This window comes from Callospermophilus lateralis, chromosome X (genome assembly GCF_048772815.1).
Source record: "Callospermophilus lateralis isolate mCalLat2 chromosome X, mCalLat2.hap1, whole genome shotgun sequence".
In the NCBI taxonomy this organism is placed as follows: Eukaryota; Metazoa; Chordata; class Mammalia; order Rodentia; family Sciuridae; genus Callospermophilus; species Callospermophilus lateralis.
In genome coordinates, this window is record NC_135325.1 from 57,827,888 (window position 1) to 57,854,730 (window position 26,843).

The 26,843-nt window shown below is 39.7% G+C and overlaps 1 protein-coding gene and 1 pseudogene across 3 annotated transcripts in view; one reads left to right on the plus strand and one right to left on the minus strand.

Annotated features, from left to right (window-relative positions):
- Positions 1–13,038, minus strand: part of LOC143639316 (small ubiquitin-related modifier 2 pseudogene) — a 52,046-nt pseudogene extending 39,008 nt beyond the window's left edge.
- Positions 1–26,843, plus strand: part of Arhgef9 (Cdc42 guanine nucleotide exchange factor 9) — a 349,964-nt gene that overhangs the window by 183,567 nt on the left and 139,554 nt on the right. The window lies entirely within an intron of this gene.

The window sequence follows — 26,843 nt, forward strand, 5'->3', positions numbered from 1 at the left end:
ATTTGTTTTTTGACCCAAGACCAACAACCTTTGTGCTTGGTTTATCTTGGGAAATCATATTTGACTGCTAATTACAGAAATAAGATGTTACAGTGGCTTAAGTAAGACAGGCATTTATTTTTGTATTATTTATGAAAGGTTTAGAGGTAGGTTGTTTCAGGGTTGGTAGTGTGACACCATCTTTCTTAGCACATGGGTTTCATCCTTGTATTGTTCATTTTCTGTTATTAATAACAATACCACAGGCTGGGTAACTTTTTGTGTTTTTTGTTTCATATTTTTATTGGTGCATTATACTTTTGCATAATGGTGGGATGCATTGTTACATAGACATACACACACAATATAAAAATATAATTTGGCCAATATCATTCTCTAGTATTTCACTTTCACTCCCCTCCTCCCTCCTTCTGGTCCCTTTCCTCTAATTAATCTATCTTCTGTTTTCATGAGCTTCCCCCACCTTTTCCCTTTTCCTCTCTAGTTTCCACATATCAGAGAAAACATATGACTCTTGATTTTTTGAGTTTGGGTTATTTCGCTTACCATGATGTTCTCAAGTAGGCTGATTAAGTTTTTATGAAAAGAGGTTCATTTTAGCTTATGCTTCAGGAGGTACAATGGCAAGGGGCCACATCTGGTGATGGCCTTTCTTGCAGAGTTTGAAGGTGGCACATACTTATCCCATGACAAGAGATAAATAGTACCTATGCATCTCTCTATATATATCAGTTTGGCCTCCCTCCTTCTTCTATAAAGTTACCAAACTCAATCATAGGGGTTCTACTCTAAGTACCTCATCTGATCCCCATCACTTCCCAAAGGCCCAATACTTTTCAGCACTTCATGAGGGTGATAAAATTTTAATATTTGGAGCCTTAAGGGAAAGTCAAACCATATTTCATACCATATCAATCCTTGAGGTCACAAGAAAGCTCCTGGAGCACCAGTTGTCATCCCCATCAAAAACAGTGGCAAGGGCAAAAATGTTTCTTGCTTAACTGACTATAACCTTATTAAATAACTTTCCTGGAAGTCTCACCTACCAGCTTCCACTGGCCTCTTATTTGCTACTTATGGTAGTAGCAAAGGTGACTGAGCACATTTATACCCGGGGAAAAAAGGAAAATTGATCTTAGATAATTAGTAGTCTCTCTGCAACAATTGACAAGAGTAAGCAAACAAACTTTTACTCTGGTCCATGGATCTGCTTCCTCAGTCCATGGTCCTCCTGGGAACCTTGATAAGGGACCTTCCAGCCCTCATTTGTGAGAGTGCAGCAAGGTGTAGGGTGGGGAGATCATACAGAAATTTGTATAGGTGCTTGGTTGGTAAGTTACATGAGAAACCTTATAAGATGGATGCATTTGAGAGTGGCTGGAAGCATGTCAAACTGGAAAGCCCATACCCAGTCTAAAAGAGGTAGCCATTGCCTAGCCCTAGCTCTACTTGTTCTGGTCAGATCATTTGCTTTTTGTCCCCATGGAATCTGGAAATGCATATTTGTGTAATGTACTGCTTTTTAAATGTCAGAACAAATTTATTTTGATATTATGTGGGACAAACTAATCATGGAATCTAGCCCTAGGACAGTAATTTCCAATCACTAGTGTAATAGAAGAGGTAATGCATTAAGAGGACCAGATTCTAGCCCCACATTTGCTGTGTCACCATGTTTAAGTATCTTCCTGTCTCTGTGTTTCAAATTTTTATCTTTAACTCCAGGGTGTTTGACTAGAGCATTTCTTTGGAATCTTCAAGTTCTACTGTTCTATATTTTTTCCTTACATGTAATAAGCAAAGGAAATAAGAGCTTCCCTAAAATTTTCTAGATGCTTATTTCAAATTTTACCTTTTAGAAGATATACATATTATATATTTACTTGCTATTTTTAAAAATATTTTGTAGCTTAGATGGATACAATACCTTCATTTTATTCATTTATCTTTATGTGGTGCTGAGGATCAAACCCACAGCTCACACATGATAGGCAAGTGCTCTACTGCTGAGCTACAACCCCAAGCCCTTACTTGCTATTTTTAGAATGCCATTTGGGAAAAAATATCTAGCCACTTGTTTACCATTTACCATCAAGATTTCCTTAGGTAGAACTTACCTGATTTATTTAATTTAGTTAGGAATTTTAAGGCCACTGAAAGTACTACTGGTTTTTTTGAGGTACTAGGTATCACTTTCACAGCCTCTCCCATGCTAGGCAAGTGCTCTACCACTATGCTACATTTCCACCTATTTATTTATTTAAATTTTATTTAAATTTGAGACAGGGTCTTACTACATTGCCTTTGCTAGTCTTGAGCTTATGATCCTCTTGCCTCAACCTCCTGAGTAGCTGGAATTACAGGCTTGTGCCAACATAAGCAGCTTAACTTATTTTTTAATATATGAATGTTCAACAAATAATGGTTGGCATTGCTGTATAGATTGAGTATTTCTGGTAACTTTATACCAAAGGTTGAAGAAGAGATAGGAGTTTGGCATGAGTCAAATCTAAAGGGGATTCCTCTGGGGGAGAGTACAGGAAGTAGAAAACAGATGGCCAAAGAAATATAATTTTGGGAGGGGGTGCTAGGAATGGAACCCAGGGACTCACACATGCTAGGAAAGCACTATAGCATTGATCTACATCCCCAGCCCAGGAGTATAACATGAATCATAGAAAACTGCTGTGTTTTTTAGCATTACAAGGTACTTTATATAAATTATACAATTTGATCTACACAATACAATTAGAAGCGGGGTCTGGGGATGTGGCTCAAGCGGCAGCGCACTCTCCTGGCATGCGTGCGGCCCGGGTTCGATCCTCAGCACCACATACAAAGAAAGATGTTGTGTCCGCCAAAAACTAAAAAAAATAAATATTAAAAAATTCTCTCTCTCTCTCTCTCAAAAAAAATACAATTAGAATCATTATGTTTCCCATTTTATAGTGCTGAATGTGGACTGGTAAATTTTTAGTGAAGGGCCACATAGTAAATATTTGAGGGTTTGTGGGACACGTTAGGTCCATGTTGCATATTTTTTTTTCCTTTTGTAACAGGCCAATAGAAATGTACAAAAAACATGATGCAGGCAGAATTTGGCCAACACCATATTTGCTAGTGCATGATATAGAGGTTAGGAGTATGGACAATGGATGACAGCAGGGTTAGAATCCTGGATCACCACTTAGTAATTATGTGCAATTGAACAAAGTACTTAGTCTCTCCCTGCCTCAGTTTCTTCATCTGTAAAAAATATTATAATTATAGAATTTATTTCATAGTAATGTTATAAAGATTCACTGTTTTTAGTATAAGTGTTCAAAACAGTGACTCACTGTTTTAAAATAAGAACATCTAAACACTGATATTAGAATGGGGAGGTCTACTTGTGGAGGGAGACTACTCAATAATGCTTCTGGCTATACTTTATGGTAGCCATTACTTCTACATCTATGACCAGAGGGCCAGGCTCTCCAATGTATCTCTCAGTTTCAACTTCTTTTCTCCGTGTATTTAAAATCTGAGATGACACAACAAACACAAAAAAGTTGCTGGCCAATCCAGCCCAGATCCTTGTGCCTCTCAAGCCCAAACCTTGATGTCACATTGCCTCTGTATAGGCCACTGAAGGGATTATTAAATTTGGGAGCAAACCTTTCCTCTCTTTGCTGAGAACATAAACCACCATTTTATCAATTGCCATGGGGCTGACCTCCTCAACTGTTAAAGAATTCCTCTGAGCTGTACTTGACAAAACTGACAGTTCTGTTCTTGAAATTCTTTCTTCCATGGCTTCCAGGATACCATACTTTAGTAGTTTTATTCCTTATTAGACTTTTCTATTTTCTACTCTTCTCTCCAGTTGCTTGCTACTTATTGGAGGGTCTCAGGGTTCAGTCACTGGACTTCTTCTCTTTTCCATTTATATTCTGTCTTTGGTAACCACATCTTGCCTAATGGCTTTTAATAACATTTATACATTAATGATTCTCAAATTTATATCTCTAGGATAACCTTCTTTTTGACACATATGTCTGACAGGCATTTCAAAATTACTATGTCCAAACTGAACTTCCATTATAAAAACCAAGATCTGCTTCTCTAGCACTTTTCCATTGGTTGGTTAAAAGCAACTTCCAGATGCTTCCTTCCAGATTATCAGACCAAAATCCTAATGACTCATTTTCTCTCACATACCACATTGAATCCCTCAGGAAGTCCTGTTGGTTCTACCTTCAAAACATTTAGTATCAGTTACTTCTCATCACTTCCCCTGACAAACTTCTAAATCATTTAAGTAGGAATACTACATTATCCTATCCCATCCTTATTGCTCTGTTAAGGGAGAACCTTAATCTCCTACAGTCAATTATCTACGTAGATGCCAGACTGAGTATATGAAAGTTAAGTCAAAGCATGACACATGCCATTCTTCTGCTCAATATCCTTCAATTGACTCTCATCTCACTAAGAATAAAGGCCTAATTCTTACAATTATCTCTAACACCCTACATGATCAGACCCCTATTAACTCTGTGACTTTATCTCCTACTCTGGTGTCCAGGGCTCACTGTACTGTACTCACACCAGTCTCTCCACTCTTCTTTAGAGCCACCAGACACTTGTCAGCCCTAAGCCTTCCTGGTTATTATTACTTTAACATACCATACAATTTGTATTAGTTCTGTCAAGGTCCTTCACCCTTAGGGGTCTTCTGAAATCCCCTCAACCCTACCTTTACTATTATGGTTTCAATGTGAGGTGTCCCCCCAAATGCAAGAAGGTTTAGAGAAGAAATTATTGGGTTGTGAGAATCTTAAGCCAATCAGTGAATTGATCCACTGACAGTGATTAATTGAGTGGTAAGTGAAGTGTTAGGGTGTGGCTGTAGGAGGTGGGCATTGGGGCCATGGCTTTGGGGTATATATTTGTATCTGGCAAGTGGAGTATCTCTCTCTCTCTCTCTCTCTCTCTCTCTCTCTCTCTCTCTCTCCTTCCTGATCATCATGTGAGCTGCTTCCCTCTGCCACACTCTTCTGTCATGATGTTCAGTCTCACTGTGAGCCCCAAGGAATGGAGCTGGCCTTCTATGGACTAAGACCTCTGAAACCATTAGCCCTCAAATAAACATTTCCACCTCTACAGTTCTGCTTGGGTCTTCTAGTCACAGCAGCAAAAAGAGCTGGCTGAAACACTTACCCTCACCCCACAATTAATCACTAACATCAGAACTTACATGTGCCAGGGATTGTGCTAAGGACTTTACATGCATATACTTGTTTACTTGTCACAGCAACTTTTTGATATAGGTACTATTAATATTCCTATTTTTCAGATAAGGAAATTGAGTCCAAGAGAGGGAAAATAACCAGTTCAAGTACCTGTCTTACTGTTAGAGTAGTATATTTCAAACTGTTCACACTAGTGTGTGTGTGTGTGTGTGTGTGTGTGTTGTATATATATATATATATATATATATATATATATATATATATATATATATATTAACATCTTGTTAGGAATATATATACTTATAGTTGTAAATTATTCTAAATTATTTATATATGTATATATAAACTAACATGCAAATTTTAAATAAACTTTTCATGAAATAATACCCTATTATTTGCTTTTTATTCCGATATTTTCTGTTAAAAATAAAGAAAATCTGGTTAGGACACATCTAATTGACTTTACCACTCACATGAGTCTACTTCAGTATTTACCATTCACTATAAGTTTGTAAATATCCTTTTGAAAACCATTGTCCACCCCCTTTCAAGGATTTTTGTATTTTTCAGAGACCCACAGAATATCTTCATACCCAAAAGCTGTTGTTTAATTGTGGAGTATCAGGCATCAAAAGAGACATGAGAAGAGAGATGGAAGAATTTTTAGCAAGATTCAGAGTGGTGAAAGTTGGAACCTGCTTGGATCACTCTGCCCCCCCTTAGAACACAGACTCAGAAATGCGGGGAGAGGAGTTCTGAGAGGATATTTTTACAAAGGGCACATGAATTGGAAAATGTGGCTATGTCAATGGACTAAAGAGTAGTTAGAAGAGTACATAAGGTCAGGCTGTGGATTCTTGTTGATATCTTGTTAGGAATTTGAACTTCATCTTCTAAGCAAAGGGAAGTCATTGAAAGGGTTTAATCAGGGGAGCATCTGGATCAAGCAGTTCTTTAGGTATATAACTATGGAAGCAGTGAGAGAATGAATTTGAGGACAGAAAATTAAAGGTGGGAAGACACATAGGTGGCTGCTATAATGGTCCAGGAGAGACATAAATGAGAGCCTGACCTAGGACAGGGGTTACAAATATAGAGAGGAAGAGATACAGAGAAGAAATGGTATAGGAATATAATCAACAGGATTTGGTAGCTAATTATATATATATATTCTCTCCACCTTCCCAGTTTATCCCTCATCCCAGATGCTTTCCTCTGCCAAATTATTCCTCACCCCAGGGTTTCCACAGCAGCCTGATGAACTCTGTGAATCCAACATACCAGGAAGAGGAAGAATGGGTGTGGGTGGTATCTTCTGCTGTGTGATGTAAGAAAGAGGAGACAGATCATCATAGAAGGCCAGATGGAGCCAGGTCATCCTGTTACCATAGCATTCAGAAGATCACAGAATTTTAGAGCGGAAAGACCTTAGGATCCTGCTGTGAGGATGACCTACTCTGGGGAGGGGCCAGATGAGGATAGAGGAGTCTAGCAAGAAATGAGCCTTTAGGGAAACCTCAGTCTTATCTCTGAAGCTTGCCCCTTCCCCCACCCTTCCTCTTTCTGTTTGCCCCCTTCCTCTCTCCCTTTTTCTTCCCCTCTTCTCCTTCCTCCTCATTCATTACTATGTCCTCATCCTTCTTTTTCTCCTTTTTCTCTCTCCTCGTTTCCTCTTCTTCTTTTCCTTTCCTATTCATCCTCTTTTTCATCTTTCTTTTTAAAAAAATTGCTCCTTTCCCTCCATCTCTTCTCTGTTCTCTTCCTGACTCTCAGAACTTTCAGCAACAAAGTAAGATTCTCCAGAGGGCTGGAGATGTGGCTCAGTGGTAGAGTACTTGCCTAGCACATGCGAGGCCCTGGGTTCGATCACATAAAGATAAATAAATAAAATAAAGGTATTGTGTCCATCTACAACTAAAAAGAAAAAAAAAACATTTATTGGGAGCCCAGGAATCAGCACACAGCAACTGAGAAATGATCCATGCCATCCCAGGTCAAAGATTGCAGCAGGTTCCCTGGAAGAAGCCCCAATTCCTACTAAACAAATACTGATTATTTTTTTTAACTCAGTTTTCATTGTTTTAGTTGTAGGTGGACACAATACCTTTATTTTATTTATTTATTTATTTATATGAGGTGCTGAGAATCAAACCTAGGGCCTCACACATGCCAAGTGAGTGCTGTACTGCTGAGCCACAACCCCAGCTCCCGTGATTATTTTTTATAGTGTTTTTTAGTTCAACTACTTGTCTCCTCACTAACTCCTTGGAGAATATCTTAGCAAGCCCACAGAACAGAAAATTTAGGATTTCCCCTACGATTCAGTGAAGGTCAGTGAAAACTGGGACCAGAAATGAGGGCTCTTATATTTTCAGTTCTCTACTTCTTTCTCTTGTTTACTGGCTTCCTCACTTCTATAAGTGTGGTCCATGAATCAGCAACATCCTTTGAAGAATACAGAACCTCAGGCCTCACTCTGATCTTACTGAATCCAAATATTCATTTTAATAAGAACATTATTAAAAACATTTAATAAGAACATTACATTTTAAAAAGCACTGTCTACATAGACCACATTTCTCATGTATGGTCACTGCCATTTCTAGAACAACACATTCTGGATTAAGTCTCCTAGAACTGTGAAAGAGTAAAGAAACTGATGGTAAGAGAGCCCTGGATGGCAGGGGTCACCATTCAGATGCCTCTGGAAGCTAAGCAGGAGTCAGTAGTCAGGAAGTTCTGGCTCTAAAGGAGGCAGCTGCCATCAACTCCATTTGATGGTCACAAAGTAGGAATACCAGCCTAGGGCTGCCAGACTTCTCAATGTTTGAACAGAAGCTGGAAATCCAGACTTTTATGAAATATCTTGATTTTAAAAACATATTGTTTAACATCCAGCAAACTTTTAAAACACTTTGGTGGGCAAATTAAACAGGGCTCTTGTCAAGACTTTCTGTTTATAGCTTCTGATGTAGTCTAGGTTTATTTGTTTTTAGCAGCAGGGATTCTTTGTTAAATCAAAATCTTACCTGGAAGCTTAATGTATAAAGCAGATGAAAGGAGAACCATTCTGGTTGAAGTGGGTTTCAGAGCTTCTCCTACTCTGTCACCTAAATGTCCCCCAGGACAAGACATAGCTCTGCAAGACCCTCCCGATATTGTACAAAAGCAAAAGTCAAAAAAAGCATTGAGAGACTCTTAACTACATTATTTGACAGATGAAGAGACAAAGTGGTTTATCCAAGGTTACACTGCAGTTACTGGACTTCTAGTCCCAGACTCTTCTCAAATTACCTTACTAACTTCTTTTTATGGTTCTCTGTGTGTTTGTGTGTATGTGTGTGTGTGTGTGTTTTGCTGGGGATTGATTGAACCCAGGGCTTTGGGCCTGCAAGGCAAGCGCTCAACTAACTGAGCTATATCCCAGCCCAACTTTGTATGCTCTAGCACAGCCTTTCATCAATGGAGGATCCATTCTGCAGCACCTCTGGCAGGTACTTTTCCAAACTCTACTTCAGTACCTTCAGTGATGTGACTTTAAAAGGGTGGACATTAACATATGAGCTTCACTTGCCAGGGAATGTTTGTGGGTTTTGTAGGTCCCAAATCCACTCAAATGATTTAACCAAATGCTGTTTGAATGTGCAGGCAGGTAAGTCTGCTCATCTAGTTGATACTATTCAGTTATTTCAGCAGGTCCTGCCTTTGTCTTAAAAATGAATAGAGGGGGGCTGGGGATGTGGCTCAAGCGGTAGCGCGCTCGCCTGGCACGCGTGCGGCCCGGGTTCGATCCTCAGCACCACATACAAACAAAGATGTTGTGTTCGCCAATAACTAAAATAAAATAAATATTTAAAAAAATGAATAGAGGGCTTAAGAACAAATTCTTTAGTAGACAGGAAGCTAGGGCTGAAGGCATGACATGGAATAAAGAGAAGAAGGAGGTAAGAAGGAAAGGGGTGGGTGCCAGGAAGAGGTTTAACTTGAAGTCACATCATTCATACAAATTTGAGAGTAAAGAGTCCGTGGAGAACGAAGAGTAGGAAAGTAACTAATGAGTTCCTATCCTGGTGGAAAGAACAGGTGTTTCATCTGGTAGGTCCCTGTGAGACTGTTGAGCTGAGTCTCCCTACATTCTAGGGTGGTGCTTTCTGAAGCACCCTGATTAGCAGCATTTTATCCTGTGTTCAGGCTCTGCCTTCTGTGGCCTGAAGACAGAATAGTGTGACTACTTCCTCCCTGCACTTCCTCTGGCTGCTTTAGGCCCACTTTACAAGCTCGATTCAAGTGCTTCCATAGCACACTGGGTCTTTACTCTTGCTGGGTCTGCATGATCAGGGAGCTGCTTGAGAAACTTGGGGAGAAGAAGTTAGCATGCAAAGACAAATTGCTGCTTGGGAAACTTAGGGATGAAGAATTGTGTTCTCAGGGGTGGGAGCTCACATGCCAGGTAAACGTTCTTCCCCAGATCAGGAACACTGGCTGTCTTCAGGATCTCTGCCCATTTATATGCCAAATATGACAAAATATATTTCTTATTTAATTTTGGACAAAGAAAGTTATCTTAAAGACTCCAGCATAGTGAAAGTACTTTGATGTAGAGCTGAGCTTCCAACACTTGAATGCGCATGTGAATTATTAGGGCTCTTTTGAAAATGTTGTAGTCTACATTTCTACTAAACTCCCTGATAATGGGGGATGCTGGTCTGAGGTCTACAATATGAGTAGTTGCAAGAGGCTAGATGACCTTGAGAATCCATCCAGCTGAATTTTTCTTTTCTGATTTTTTTTTAATGGTACTGGGGATTGAACCCAGGGGCATATAACAACTGAGGCTGCACATCCCCAGCCTTTTTAATATTTTATTTTTAGATAGAGTCTTGATGAGTTGTTTAGGGCCTTGATAAGTTGCTGAGGCTGGCTTTGAACTCAGGATCCTCCTGCCTCCGCCTCCCAAACCACTAGGATTACAGGTATGCACCACTGCTCCTGGTTGGATTTTCTTCTCACAGCCTACTTTTATATGTGTATCTATTTTCCAATTGCACTAACTTCTTGGTTTAAATTATTTTCTTTGTTAGATTTATTATTATTATTATTTATCATTTCTATCCCTTCTATCATCACAACATAACACTTGACTCTTTGCACATGCCATTTGCCTCTGCCACCTATTATCCCTTATTTTTGCTTTAATCTCCTGAATTTCTGGTCCTGCTTGATTCTTTGATACCATCTCCCAGCATTAACTTATAGTTCATTGTGTTCTGCCACATTGGCCTTCTTCTGTCTTCTGCACCTGTCAGTCTCATTTCCATCTCTGGGCTTTTTCCTTTGTTGTTCCTTCTTGTTTGGAATGCTCTGTCCCCATATGTCTAAATGACTGAGTTCTTCTCCTTATTTCAGTGTCAACTCAGATGTTACCTCCTCAGAGAAGCCTTTCTTGACCACCTAAGTAAAGCAATATCTCCCTCTCTGGTCACTTTCTATTACATTATACTGTTTATCATTTTCATAATAATTAATCAGTACCTAATATTACCTAATATTTGGGTTTTGGGTTCAAGGTATAAACCCTCCATTAGAATATAAACTCCTCAAGCTTAGAGATTTAGTCTGTCTTGTTCCCTGCTGTTTCCCCAGCATCTCCAGCAAACTTGGAACAAAGTAGGTTCTTCGTGCATAATTCTTGGTTGAGAGTCTGTCTTCCTGGTCATTCTTCCACATTCAATGAACACTATCATTTTTCTTCACATCTTCTCCTGCCTGCCTATTATTAGCATTCCTTGCGGATGGTCTCACTTTCAACAACTCGGTCAGAAAACTTCTGCTGGTAGTACCCTATATCTTGTCATAACTAGTAAGCAACAGATCTCCCCCAGAATTTCAACCCTCGCCTCTTTGACCACTGTATCTTGTTCTTCCAGCTCACTTTGGCACCTCATAATAATTCTTCTACAGCATTGAGATCTCCAATTCATTGGCTCTATCATTCCATTAACTTTAACCCATACTCGGCACTCCTCCTTGTGTCCTCTTTTCTCTTCTGACTAGCTTGAATTTCCTGGTCCACTATTATGGTTACACCCTGAAGCAAATGCTTCCAACTCCATTGTCCAATTCATCCATTTTATTTGCTTTGCAAATCTCCCTCAGATTCCATTCAACCACTTGTCTTCTCCATATCTGTGTCTGATTAGCAAAATGGACTGGAGAAAAGTCCTACAGCTGTGCTGACTTATTTTGCTTTACCACAAGGTCTCAACTAGGTACTCAATACTCCCCACAAACTCTACTACTTCTTCTTTTTGTGTCTGCTTTTCCACTACAAGACAGTGGCTCTCAAACTCGGTTGCACGCTAGAATAGTCTAGAGAGCTTTAAAAAACCCTGATGCCAGTGGTTCAAGTTGAAAACCTAAAGCTATCTATAATTCCTTCTTCCTTCATCTCACGTTTCACATCCAATGTATCACCAAGTTCTGCTGTTTCTATCTTGTAATAGTATTTCAACTATTTTTAACCTCTGTGCATCATTTTTACTGTTCTTCTAGTCCAGTTCACTATTATCATTCCCCTGGATCACTTCAACAGCTTCTACTACCACCACCCCCTTTAGTCTGCTTACCACATAGCAGCATGAATGGTTTTTTTGAAATGTAATCAAGTAAACTACTTTGATTAAAACCCCTCAATTTCCCCTCCTCTATTCCAGAAACTCTTAAAATATATATAAGTTATTTTTTTCTGTGCCCTTAAAGGCTTTACACATCCTAGATTCTGATAAATTTGTCTCCTATCACTCTTCCCCTTTATCTCTAGGTTTTAGCCTCATTGTGTTTCCACTTCCTGGGACTACAAGTCTGTTTAATATTTTAGACCTAATTTACTTTCTACTTTTTTTGGTATATTTGTTTATTTTTATGTGTGTGTGCCTAGAATACTTTCCCCTTACCTTTTACATGGCTGGCTCACTTTAAATCTTTAGGCCTCAACTTACATTCCATTTCCTTGGAGAAGTCTTCCCTTTAAACTCTCTCTCCCCTCCCCCAGAGTTACTCTCTACCTCTTCACTTTCTTTCATAGCACTTATTACCATCTGGATTACTGTATTTATTTACCTTATCTACTTGTCCATTGGATAGAAATGAAGGCATGGACTATGTTCATCATGTTCACTGCTATAGCATCCATGCTCAACAGAGTGCCTGGCACATAGTAGAAACATATTTTTTTTTTAATTTATAACAAGTAAAAATGAGTAGTAATATATGTAGCAAATATTGTTTCATCAATACAACACGGGTTATAATAAAGATTTTATCTTTGCATTATTGTAATTGGGTACTTTAAATTTTCACTACGGCACTCCATTCACTGTCTAGAATCAAGGGTTCAAATTTTTTCTTTTATCCCAACTGAGCCACTAACTTACATTATTCCTTCCTTTCCATGGGACTGTATTTTCTCATCAGCAAAATGAGAATGTTGGAGAAGATATTCTTTAAGACCTTTGCCAACTCTGATATCTAATGGATTGGTGTTTGCTTAAAACTCTTAGGTACATAATTTTGGACCTGACACATAGAGAAGCTAGGTACTTGCCTGATGATACCCACCAATAGTTAATTTAGCCCTTGACTCAGCTCTGGACAAAGCCACAGCCACAATAGGTAGGGATCAGCTTGAGCTGGTACCTCTGTCCCTAAAAGCCTGACTTTGGGGTCTCCAAATTACTATGGACTCAAAGAAAATGCACCAGAAGAGGACATACCTTAGATTATCTTCCTCCTCATTGCTGCTCATGGCCATAAAAGAGGAGATTATTTGGCTTTTCCCCACTGAGATCAGGTACCAGGTTATGTACCAAATAAGCTTCTAGGAGATTATGACCTCAAGAGAGGTCTGGAACACAGAGATGGTTGAAACTCTAGATTTTCATTATCCTGTTCTGAGTGCTTACTGGTTGCCAGGTCCTATGCTAAGTTCTTACCTTGGATGAATTCATCAAATATTCATAACAATCTTATTAGCCCTATTCACAGATGAAGAAACTGTCCAGGCAAAGGACACTGAATTGAGATCTCCAATTCATTTGCTAAGTATGTGGCAATGCAAATAATTGATTGAATTCAAACAGTTCTGGATCTAAAGCCTATAATCTTACCTACTATGTTATATCCCCTCTAACTATTCACGTGGCTCTAGGCAAATAGGTATTCTAGACATACTGGATTCAATGGTGTCTAATTATGCCTCTGGGATTAACATCCATTCTTCTGCATGAGTCTCTAATCCTTTTATTTTCAGATCCATTCCCCACTCTTGTATTCAAAACTACATGTCTTAAGCTCCCCTGATTTCTTACCTCTTTTGTCTACACAAGAAGACATACCTATAGGAGTTTGGTGGGCAGGATAAAGAAAGAAGCCAGGGTATTTTCCCCACTATATGCTTCAGAGGGATATTTTCTGGTGGTAACTGTATTTCTCCATGTCTTCAGCTTTTGTTGAACAACTCCAATGTTCATGATACCTGCTTCTAACAGGCTGTCACACTATGCTTTTAGCTTCTACATGGCAGCACCTGTTTCTGGGTTCAAATAACATTACCATCTCCCAATATCCATCTGCCCTATGAATGGTAGCAGCATTCTGTGTTTACCAAATGCTGGGCTACCTTACCACTCCTGTTTGCCTTTTTAGCAATGCACATGTGATGTATTCACTGTATTAAATTCTCTGGTTTAAAAACCCTAAGGTAATCTCATGTAATCCCAATGACTCTGGAGGCTGAGGCAGGAAAAGATTGAAAATCTGAGACCAGTTCCAGCAATTTAACAAATCCCTTAACAATTTAGCAAGACTCTCAGTATTAAAAAATAAAAAGTTTTGGGAATGTAGATCAGTGATAAAGCATCCCTGGGTACAATCCCTAGTACCAAAATAAATAATTATTATTTTTTAATTAAAGAAACATAGGGTAGTTTCTGTTTCCCTGATGTAAACCAATACTTTTCCATAATCCCAGGGCTACTCATATCATATAAACTGCTTATATCTTTCAGAGCACAATCTCACATTTCTTTTATTTGTTTACTGGTTTATTATCCATATCTCATCTACTCCAAATAGATTGTAAGCTCTATGAGGAACTTTGTCTTGTATCCTGAGCATCTACCACAAAGTTTGGCATATAGGGACCCAATAATATTGTTGAATGAATCGATCCATCAAAAAGTTCAAGTTTTTATTGGATATATCCTGTGTGCCAGATACTGTTGTAGAAGATACTAAGGTGAATAAGTTAGTACTTTCAAAAACAAGAAATAAAAAGTTATAATTTCATTTAAGTAACAAATAATAGAAGAAAATGTACATACAAATAGAAGAAAAACATACATATACCAGAATATTCATTTACTAAGGTTGCCATATCCAAGTACCAAAGATAGGTGGCTTTAACAGAAATTTATTTTCTCACAGTTGTGGAGGCTAGAAGTCTGAGATCAGGGTCTTGTCAGGGTTGGTTTCTTCTGAGACTTCTCTCCTGAGCTTGTAGATAACTATCTTTTCCCCAAGTCTTCACTGTATACCTGGCTTGTGTCATACTGGATAAGGGTGCACCCTCATAGTCTCATTTTAACCTAATAACTATGTTAAAGATCCTATTTCCAAATACGAATCACATTCTGAGGCACTAGGGATTAGGACATCAATTTATGAATGGGGTGGGCACTATTCAGCCTGTAATAACCAGGAAATAAAATAGATCTTTTTCAATTGAGAGAGTTAAATGGCAGTGCAATAGGAATTAGATTTTCCAAAAATGTCAAAACCAAGGCCTGTAAATGTTCCTGGCAATCTTTCTAAAGGTGGTAGATCTTAAAGAGTCATGATAGTTTGAATGGGCTGGTTGGCTTGAGAATGTGCATTGATGATATTTAGCATTAATGAAGGCCCAGAGGTGGGAAAGTGGGAAGAAATTGTAGAATCACTGATGTCTGGACCAACAGACTTGGGAGGATGTTAAAAGGTCACCTAGGCCAAATTTCCATTTTATTCAAGAATCCCTTGCCTAAGACCCATTCAGCTTCTGCTTGTGCACCTCCCCTGACTGGGAGCTCCTCAAGGCTTCAATCTTTGGCCAGGTCTGTCTTGCCAAAACAATGGCTTGGATGAATTTTGGTTTCCTAAGAAGCAGAGGACAATGAGACTGTGTACCCTGCCAGTGATGTCTTCATGCCAGTCACCTCCCTGAACTGCTGAAATCATACTTTAATTCCCTCTTGATGTGGTTGCAACCTCTGGTATTTTTTTTAATTCCATTCTTGACAGATTGCCCTGCAAGCCAGGAGCCTTGGATTCTTGTCTCATTTTCTGTACTACTTTGGGCAGGTGTCTTTCAACCTCTGAGTTTCCTTGTTCATGTCTATAATGGGGGTAATTAATACTCTTTGTTGTGTACAACTCACAGAGTTATTGTGAGGATTATGTGAAATAATAATGGGTGTGAATGTGACTGACAACATCAACTTTCAACAAGTGCAAAGGTGCCAGCCTGGGTTGCATTGCCCAGAGTTGAGGGCATTATGAAGAGGTGGGCGGTTTCTCCGTTTGCCTGTTTTGCTGATGTACATTTGACTCATTCTCAGCAAAATAAGCAAATGGAAAATTCATCCATCATCAAACTACCTTCCATGTTCCTGAGGGTATGAAGGAGAAGTCTAAAGTGGTGTGTGAGTGGGTGGGAGGAGGGAGGACAAGAACCATATAAAGTATGGAAAGCTTCAGAGTGTAATATTAAGGCTTTATCTTTTTGTATGTGACCTTATACAGATCCTTTCCATCCTTCAACCTCCATTTATTTATCTGTAAAATGGAGATACTAATGCCTACTTCCACAGGATTGTTCTGACAAGTAAAAGTAATGCAAATGAAAGCCCCAGAGAGTACACACCAAGAGAGAATACCCCAGGGGAGTATGCAGAGGGAAAGCTTGGGGGAGGGAGGCATGAAAGTACTGGCATGGCTTCTTTGGGGCCGGATCTTATTAGGAGATTGGCTCAACACCTTTTGCAACTTTCAAGAGGACTTTCCGCTGACTCAACACTATTGGGAAGCCCCAAAAAAACAGCATCTAACTCCAGCGCAACGGGAGGCAGGCAGAGGTGGCAGCTGCCTTCTCCCTGGCGGAGGTTATTCACCCCCAATCTCGCCTGTACCCTATCCCCCCCATTCTAAGGCCTTTTGTGGGGACAAAGGCAGCCTATTGGGATCCCCCTTGGCGTGCTTCTTACTGCCAAGCCCCTGGGGAGCAGCGGGGCTGAGAGGCAGAGCCTGCTGCCTGGCATGAAACAACCTGACTGAAGGCGAGGTCCCAGGCGGAGGGGATTGGGCTGTAAAGCTGTGGAGGAGGGGAGGCGGAGGGGGCGCTGGGGCTCTCGTTCGCTCCAGCCCAGCCCTCTTATCCAGCCCGCGACAACCCGCGCCAGCCACCGGGCCTCAGAGAAGCAGGACTTCGCGGGCACCATGCAGTGGATTAGGGGCGGATCGGGAATGGTGAGTGCACGTAGCCCTCCTGGCTTCCCCTGCTTAAGTCTTAGTCCCCCAGCCCCACCTCCAGTCCCTCCAACCAGCCTCCGTGGAAGGAGCCCTTTTGCCTTTGCCCACCGCCCTCGCCGCTGTCCTTGAGACACCAGTGAGCTTGCTGTGGCCATTTTAGGAGCCCCTGTTCGCCCGCCTGCCCAGGAAAGCCCCCTCCCATCCCCCTCCGCATTTCTGCCGCCCTCTCTGTTTGGGGTGGGGGTTAGATGAAGCATCCAGGAGCATTCCAGAGGTCACCTGGGAGGCTAGAGAGGCAAGAGGGCTAGCATAGGAGATCTTAGAGCAGTGACACTCAAGAGGAGGCTGGCAACCTGGCACTGGGCTGGGGGGAGCTGTCGCAAGCCTGGGATTGTGGAGGGGTCCTTATGGGAGAGCTGCATGTCCTCCCAATGAATCTGCATGTACCCCGGCCCCTGGTCAGCAGAGACCGACTCTGAGGGAGCCCTGCAACCCTCCCTTGCCTGGGCTGGGGTCACCCTGTTCACACTTAGGGCTTTGTCAAGGAGAGACAGCTGCAGAATCCCCATTCTGGAAATGGGTCTGCACTACCTTTAACTAGCAGAGTACCCCCCCACACACACTCCACAAAGAGTGTGTGTATTTAGTATCATTCTCCAACAGTTCGTTTTTATGTCTTGGTGCTCCCTTGTCTACCTGGAGACCTTGGAATGACTTCCCTTTGCAGATAGGAAGTGGTGCCTGCATCTTGAGGCTTCTCTGACTCAGCGGGGGGTAGCTTAAGTATGGTCAGGTGCTCTGGGGAGTGGGAGGACACAGTGATTTTGTCCTCAGCCAGGAGACATGGACAAGAGGGTCTTGGAGGGCAGTTGGGGTGGGTCAGCAGGCACTGATGGTAATGCCAGCCCATACTTCTGCACTGCCATTCACAACCCAGAGCTGAAACAAAGTAGCCTGAAGCAATTGAGCAAAAATTGATATTTAAATCCTTTTTGTTCCCGTTCTGGAAGAGAGAGGGGAATCTTGTGTAGACTAGGACTGTATTCAGCAGAGTTGTCCTCTTCCCTTCCTCAGGGTATTCTCTGGCTCTCTATTTCAGTAGTTCTTAAAGGCATCTTTTTTATGTGCCTAAATGCCAGGACTTCAAGAGACCTTTCTTCTCAGACCTCCCTTGCTTCCCAGGGTCCCAATTAAAACTAATCAAATGTTTCTAGAACCAGAAAAGGTTAGAGCTGGTAAAGATCTTAGAGTCCGTGCAGACCAACCAGGAAAACAAAATCAGAGAATGGGAGAGATTTGCTGAAGGCCACAAACTCTTGGAGGTATATCCAAGTCTAGCACCTTAGTGTCCTGACTCTTCCTCACTGTCCTTCTCTACTATTTCACAGAATCATCTGTTCAAATGGTGCTGAGAGAGGCAGAAAGGGACAAAGAGTCATGATCTTTGGAGAGGACCTTCTTCAGTATGAAAAAAATGACATAAAATTCGTGTGAAAACCCCTATGCCATCCTGGCATTTCTGGTAGTGGTGTCTGAGTGAGACTTTCCTCCTCTTCCAAATATATTGTAGTATAGAGGCCCAGAGCCACCCACTGAAAACATACTAAATTTATGGGAAAAAAAATTGAAGTTTTGCCATTTGTATGAGAGAAGAGAGTGGTAGACATATTATGAACACTATGTAATTGAAGATTGAGATGGGGAAAATCTCAGTATATTATTTTAGGGTACTGAGGCAGTGAATATTATATGATGACAGTATTTATTTAGCTACTTGCCAGAATTCAAGGGATAAGAATAATAAACTGTATTTTTGCCTGGGAGGCAGGAAACCTCTAGTCTTGGCCCTGCTATTAACTCTTTGATAAGAATGCTTTGGGCCTCAGATTTCTCACCTTTAAATAGGGCTATTAATGATCACCAAAATACCATTCAGGCCTGAGTTTCTAAGATTCCTAGGAGTAAATGTTGGATAAAAGTTAAGTAGTAGCTTATGAAAAAACAAGAACTGTATATCTAGCCACCATTTTATAATGTGGCTTGTCAAAAGGTCTTTGCTTCTGGTTTTTACATTTGCAAGTTGCCTGAAATACAGATTGAGCTTTTTATAACAGTGAGATTTCTGTTTAGAACATCTATTGTAACTTATTTCAAGTATTACATGTAACTCATGGTCCTTGAACATAAAACATTGTTCTGTATTTTACAGAATAAAAATCTGTTTCCTTAGATAGAGGGAAACAGATTTTGTGAGTTCACATAGGATAATAAATTATTCAGTATATGTATTCATAGTTTCTGCCTGCAATGCTAGCTTTTACTTCTAAATATTCCTAGTGTAGAAAGAATTATTTTCTTAGTGTCACAGTTCTAAGGTTGTGGGCCTGACTTTTATACTTTTAGCTCTGAAATTCTTGCCAAGTGTCAAAACTCTTTCAAACCTCAGTATTGTCATCCATGAGATGGGCATAGAGTACTTTATAGGTGCTATTGAGATCATTTATTTATTTTAAAAATATACAGAGTATTCATTATGGACTGGCACTGATCCAAGTGCAGAGGAGATAACAGTGAACAAAATCAAATTTCTCACTTTCAAGGAGCTTACATTCTAGGGAGTGGGTTATTCAACAGTGACACAAATGGATATACAATATGTCAAGATGTATTAAGCACTAAGGAAACAAACTGGTAAGATAACAGAACTAGGGTGTAGAATGATATATTAGACCAATCAAAAGTTTTCAGGTTAAAGGACATGGAAGCAGAGATGTGAAGAAAATGAAGAAATAAGCTTTACATGTGTATTTAGAAAAGTGTTCTAGGCATAAGGAACACCCAGAAAGAATACAACTGATTTGTTTAAGGAACAATGTCCTGGGGATAAAGAATTAGTAAGTGGAAATGATAGAGGAAATCAGGGAGAAAACAGGCCAATTGTATAGGGCAATTAGTATAACTGAGATGGGGAGCCGTTAGAAGGTTTTGAACAGATAGGAAGATATAACAGATATAACTCAAATTTTAACAGGAGATTAGATTGTGGTGGCACAAGGACAAGAGTTCTGAGAAGACTGGTACAGTAGTTCAGGTTACAGGTGATGATAGCTTGAAACACAGTTATAATCATGATAATCCATATAATGAAATGACTGTACCCAGCATTGTTTATAGATAGTCTGTGTCTTTCTCCTTTCTGATCACCTACTTGGACCCTCAAATGGTTTAAAGGGGGGCTAGAAATAGCAAGGTGTAGCTGTATGGGTGCAAGGACATTTCATATAAAAGTTTATGATTGAATGATCTGCTTTTAGACTCCTGGCCACCGGTGAGGCAAACTGAGGATTGCTTCTACATAAATTACCAGTGAATTTAGTTTCTAACTTTAGGAGATTCTGAGAAGAAAATTAAGTATGTTATTAGTACTTTTGGAGGTATACTTCCTGGGCCTAGTAGGTCAGCTTCAGGAAGTCTTTTGGGGACTTCCCTAGTCTATCATCCATAGCATTTGGCTTCCATTCTTCATGCTCTGTGATGAATAGTAAAGCCCAAGAAAACTTATTAACATCCATAATTTGGAAGGGAAAAAGAGGAGGTAAAGGACTAGACCCCTAATGTTTTAAGAAGTCTTCCCAGGTGTCCTATTTAATAATTCTACTTGTATCTCATTGAAGGCCTGAGTCATGGCCGCTCCCTACTGCAAGAGAAGCTAGGCAATGATGTAATTAAACTGAGTGGCAATGTATACACCTAAAAAATGTGGGTGATGTTTCTGATACAAAGAAAGGGGGAAGAATAGGCTGTTGAAAGACAACCTGCAGTCATTGTCATACTTATTCTACCAGTATGCCTGCCAGTATGGAAACACAGAATCAAGAGCTTGAACTCAGCTTTAGATTGTGAGTCAGTTTGATAGATGTTGCTAATGGTAAAGATGTTGCCATCAGTCTAGTGAAGGATCAATCAGAACTTGACATACCCTAGACCTCCTGTTTCCAGTGAGAGTCTTCTTGTAAGAGCGAGTGGATGGTGATACCCTTCATTGAGAGAAGGAATGCAAAAAAAAAAAAATGGTAGTGAGCAGTGTTTGGGGAGGGGGGTAGAGAAAGGAGATGATGTGTACAATCTGAGCCCTGATGAATCTGAGACTATTAGACACTCTTGCATTGTAGATATGAAATAGGGAATTGATATCTTCTTGATATCAAACTCAGAGGGTATTGGGTGGCTTTGAAATAGCTGTAGTTCTGAGAGTAGATGATGAACTACTAAGCATTTAGAAATTCTGTTCAGACCCAGGAACTATGGTACACGCCTATAATCTCAGCTATCTGGAAGGCTAAAGCAGGAGGATCTCAAGTTCAAAGCCAGTCTGGGTAACTTAGTGAGACCTTGTCTCAAAATAAAAAAATAAAAAGGGCAACAGATGTAGCTCAGTGGTAGAGTGCTTTCCTTGAAAGTTTGAGACCTTAAGTTTGATCCCCAGGATATCCCCAAAAAAGTGTTGTTCAGTCTGGGAAAGTAAGAGATAGGAGCAGAACTTTTAGCTTTTAGAGCTCTGCTAACCTAGAGCAGACCCAAACCATTTTATTTTTTTTTCTTTTCCAGAACTTCCAGAGAAGCACTTTAGTTTCAGGATTTACTTTCTGTAGTGCTCATGTTGCTTCTGGGTTGACACTTTTAGCTGTCATGTCCAACTTGGATCACCTTGGGGATAATCTTGCCTAACTCCTTAAATCACAAATCAATAAACTACAACCTGATGACCAAATTAAGCCCATAAGCTAAGAATGCTTTTTACATTTTTAAATGATTGGGGGTGGGGAGAATAACATTTTGGGATATAAGCATATACAATTATATGAAATTCAAATTCCAGGTTTAATAAGTAAGTTTTATTGGTGCATAGCAACATCCATTCATTCACTTATTACCCATGGCTACTTAAGCAGAGTTTAGTTGTTGCAGAGATCATATTGCACACAGTGACTAAGATATTTACTAGTTGGCCCTTTACAAAAAAGTGTGTAAATTCCTGCCTTGGAGCCATAGGATTACTATGACAATGCCTTAGGAAGATGAAGGAAGGGGTAGGACAAGAATCTAATCACTCACCTCTGACTTGCTCTGAGCAACTGGGTATTTGCTTTATATGTGAGTTGTTGCTTAATATTTTGAAGAAGGAATTTTGCCCACCTTACACTCTCCCTACCCATCCCACAAAATTAATAATTTTATAGATTGCAAACAGTAAGGTTCAGAGAAGGAGGGTGCTTGATCCAAGACTCCAATGATCCAAATTTCCAGTTGAATGTGTTCTATTCTATGAAGTAAATTAAGCATGGCCAAGGGAAGGGAAGTTCACCACCTATACTAAATGTTGTCTCAATTAATCCTCACAATAACCCCTCTAAAATAGTTCTTAATGTCTACCTTTGTTCATTTGTCAGCTTATAAATTCATGTAACAAATATTCACTAAGCATTTACTATGTATCAGATATTCTTCTAGACTTTAGAGACACAGAGGGAGCAGAATTGAAAAATATCCATACCTTCCCAGAGTTTATATTCTAGTACAGCTTAGTAACAAGGATAGACAGCTTAAGCATTTTGCTCAGGGATAAAGTAAGTACCTCAGCAGAGTTCAAATCCAGATCTACTTGATTGCAAAAGTCTTACTCTTTCTGCAACCCACCCACCTACCCATTCCATTAGCCACTCCCTCATCTCCCCTGATACTTTACCTATATACACATCCATCCACTCATCCATCCCTTCATTTATTCATTCAGTGTATTTATTGATCACTTATAAATTGCTGAGTGCTGGTGATGTAGCAAGAACAGTCACCTAGATTTTATCCCTCTGTCTTGGTAAGATTGACATAGTTTAGTGGTTAAGAACACAGATCCATCCAGGCATGGTGGTGCATGCCTGTAATCCCAGCAGCTTGGGAGGCTGAGGCAGGAGGATCAGGAGTTCAAAGCCAGCCTCAGCAAAAGCAAGGTGCTAAGCAACTCAATGAGACCCTGTTTCTAAAAAACAAAAAAATCAAAACTGGGCTGGGGATGTTGCTCAGTGGTTGAGTGCCCCTGAGTTCAATCTCCATTACCAAAAACAAAACAAAACAAAAAACCACAGACCCAACCCCAAACCCAGTTTCTCTGTAACCATCAAATACATTCTCTAGCCATTAATATTTGTGTAATCTTGGGCATCCCAATTCACTCCTTTGTGTCTTTATCTTTACAATGCATAATACAGCAGTGCATGCCTATTTCACAATGTAGTTGTAAAGATTAAATTGTACAGATTAAAAGCTATATAAATATTTGCTGTTATTATATTTACATTTCCTTGAGAGTCAGAGCTCATCCCAGTTAGCTCAGAAACAGCTTCATCTGTGTAGGATCACTGATTAATCATGTTACATTCCTCGGGGTCCTTTCATGCTAATCTGAGAAAATTTTATGTCAATTCTTAATAACTCAACATATTTGCTTTCTCATGTAATAGATACATAACAGAAATTATATTATCATGAATAGGTTAACACGTGCTCATGGTACAAAACTCAAACAGTAGGGAAAGTAATGTGTTGAGTAGTAAATCTCACTCTTTTCCTTGGTTCTATTATTCTGTCCTTTTCCCCAGAGGCAGCCACTGTCACCACTCTCTTAGGTGTTTTTGTTTTTTAGTTGTAGATGGACACAATACCTTTATTTTATTTATTCTATTTTTATGTGATGCTGAGGATCGAACTCAGTGCCTTACATGTACAAGGCAAGTGCTCTACCATTGAGCCCCAGCCCCAGCCCTCTTGGGTGTTCTTGAAGAGATATTCTTCGCTCTTAGAAATATATACCTACAAACACACACACAGTCACACACATGCACACACACACACACACACACACACACACCACCACCACCACCACCAGCACATATTTTCTTTAACTCACACATACATAGCAACATATTCTAAGAATTCTATACTTCACATGTTCCTTCCAATTAACAATATGTCTCAGAGATTATTCTACGTCAGTACATGCAGAGATTGCCTTCTTTTGAATAAATACATAGGATTTTAATATGTTCCATATTGATGGCCAATTAGGTTGTTTCCAGTCATTAGCCATGATAAACAATGCTGCAATGAATTTTAACAGGATATTTTAAGAAATGGATATTTATTAAGTAGCTATGATTTCTAAGACACTGTACCAGACTGAAGTGTGGGTGAGTCAAAACAAGATACAATTTATGCCTTTAAGGGGCTTTTGACTGAGAAGGAAAGAAACACAGTTCAACTGGACTGTATGTGTTCAGAAGACAGGAGAGCAAGATAATGTTGGGGGAGGTGTCAGAGGGTTCAGTGGGACTAAAAAGAGGGAATGGTATTTAAACTGTACTTTTAAGCCTTTCATATAACAGAGTTGGCTTCTAGAGGGGAGTAGGCATATAGATGAGACATGAGAAGTTCCAAGTAGAGGATATATCATAAAACCAAGAATAAAGCTACAAAATAAATAGTATTCCCTACAAATGGGTCATAGGTACTCTGTTATGGCTGGAAACAGATCATGATGGGTTTTGACTGCCACACTCAGAAGCTTTATCTGGTAGGAAAGACAATGATAATGAAATAGGCAGAGAATTTCTTTGGTGACACAGAGGGGAAGGATTCCATTTGATAACTGGAGGCAAATTATACAGATATAACAATAAGGAATTCAAATACTCTGACACAAGTGTTTATTGTGAAAATCTCATGGGAAAAACATGATTACAAGTTACATTAACCTGGGTTTGAGTCCTGTCTTCACCAGCAGCTGTAGCTATGTGTCCTTAGCTAATCACTAAACCTCTCTGAACTTTAGCATCCCTATCTACAAAATGAGACTGATACCTTATATTAGTAAGGGCCTCTCAGAGAAACAGAACTGATATGATGGATACATGGGTAGGTGAACAGATATATAATAGATAAATAGCTATTACATTATGTGAGTTTGGCTCACATGATTATGGAGGCTGAGAAGTCCTAAAATACACTGTCTATAAGCTGGAGACCCAGGAGAGCAAGTGTTTAGGTCCAGCCCAATTCAAAAGTCCTGAGAACTATTAAAGAGTAAGGCAGGGATCATCTCACATAAGACCTAAATGTAAGTTCAGCATCCTTATCTATAAAATGAGGGTGATAGCTTGTATTATTAGTAAAGGCTCCTCAGAGAAACAGAACTGACATTTAAGCTGGATGCTTGAGCCTGCCAGCCTGCAGGCTTGAAACTCAAGAAAAATTGATTTTTCTGTCTGAAGGCCAGAAAAGACCCATGTCCCAGCTCAAGCAGTCAGGCAGAAAGAGTTCCCTTTTTCTCAGCCTTTTTGTTCTATTCAGGTTGTCAATTAATCAAATGAGGCTCAACCACATTGTGTGAACTCAACTCAGTCTGCTTTTACTGGGCCTACTGATTCAAATGTTAACCACAGCCATCAACACCCTCACAGGCAAACCCAGAGCACATTTTTTAACCAAATATCTGGGCATCATGTTGATATATTAATATATATCACATTGATATATTAAAACTATCTCTTAGCCTCACTTGTCTTACCAGTCCACTGAGAAAATCACATGCATTAGTACACATAGACAAGAAAGGAGTATGCAAATTGTGCTGCTATGTGCCCATAGGGGAACATTTATTATTTTTGACAGGACAGAGGGGACACACAATTTGGTGGGCAGGGTCAAGATCTTTCCCACTGCCCTGAGTTCAGACCTTAGATCAAACCTGGCATTCCTCTTCTTTGAGTACTAAGAGATCCAACAGGAATTTTGTTCACAAGAAACAATTCTTCAACCTAAGAATTCCTGGATTCTCTGTTAAAGGAAAAACTAAGAAAGGCTTCCAATGGCCCCAGGACAGACTTCCTCTTAGGAGTCCATTGCTTTGAAAATCTCATATCATGCTGTATTTGTGTGTGTGTGTGTGTGTGTGTGTGTGTGTGTGTGTGTATGTGTGTGTATATGTTACAACATGACTAATTCTGCAAATGATAAAGCTGTCAAGTAATGGAAATGAGACAATGAGAAAGAGAAATGCATTCAGCTATCTCTAAGAGGGACTATCTCTAAGAGGAGACATCCTTTCAAGGTAGGCCTGCCTACCATACCAGGGTAGTAACATTTAAGCTGAATCAGTTATGTAGGAATTTCAATCAATCAATCATTCAATAAAGAGACATGTTTATGAATGGAGGGAAAGCAGCAGAAATAACATATGCAAAGTCCTTCTGGTTGAAAACTTGGCATGCTTGAAGTATAGGGAGAAGGCCAATATGACTGGAATATAAGGAGAAAAGGAGGTGAATGGCATGATAAGAGAGCTGAGAGTCATGCAGGGATTATCTCACGTATAGACCTTATAAACCCAGATAGGGTGTGCACTGTTAAATTCAAAGGCAATGTTTAAGTGGTCAATATCATGGGCTGTGGAATCAGACTATGTGGGTTCAAAGAATGTCTCTACCATGTCTTAACTATGTGACTTCAAGCACATTATCTAATCTCTCTATGCTTAAATTACGACCTCTGAAAATTGGGGATAGTAATGTGTTCATGGTGTTATAGTGTGGATCACGCGAGTGAACATGTTCATGAACAGTGTATATGATAGTGCTGTGAACATGGCAAATGCTATTTCTTTTCTTTTTTATAGGCTCCATATTTTTAATTGTACATTATAATTGTACATAATGCTGTACTGATTTCCATAGTGGTTGTACTAATTTACAATCCCACCAACAATGCTTTCTCTACATCCTCTCCAGCATTTATTATTGTTAGTATTCTTTTTATTTTTTTTTTTAGTTGTCAATGGACCTTTTTTAAAAAAATTCATTTATATGCTGTGCTGAGAATCAAACCCAGTGCCTCACACATGCTAGGCAAGTGCTCTACACTGAGCCACAAACCCAGCCCTATTTTTAGTATTCTTGATGACTCCCTTTCTGACTTGTGTGAGGTAAAAATGTCAAT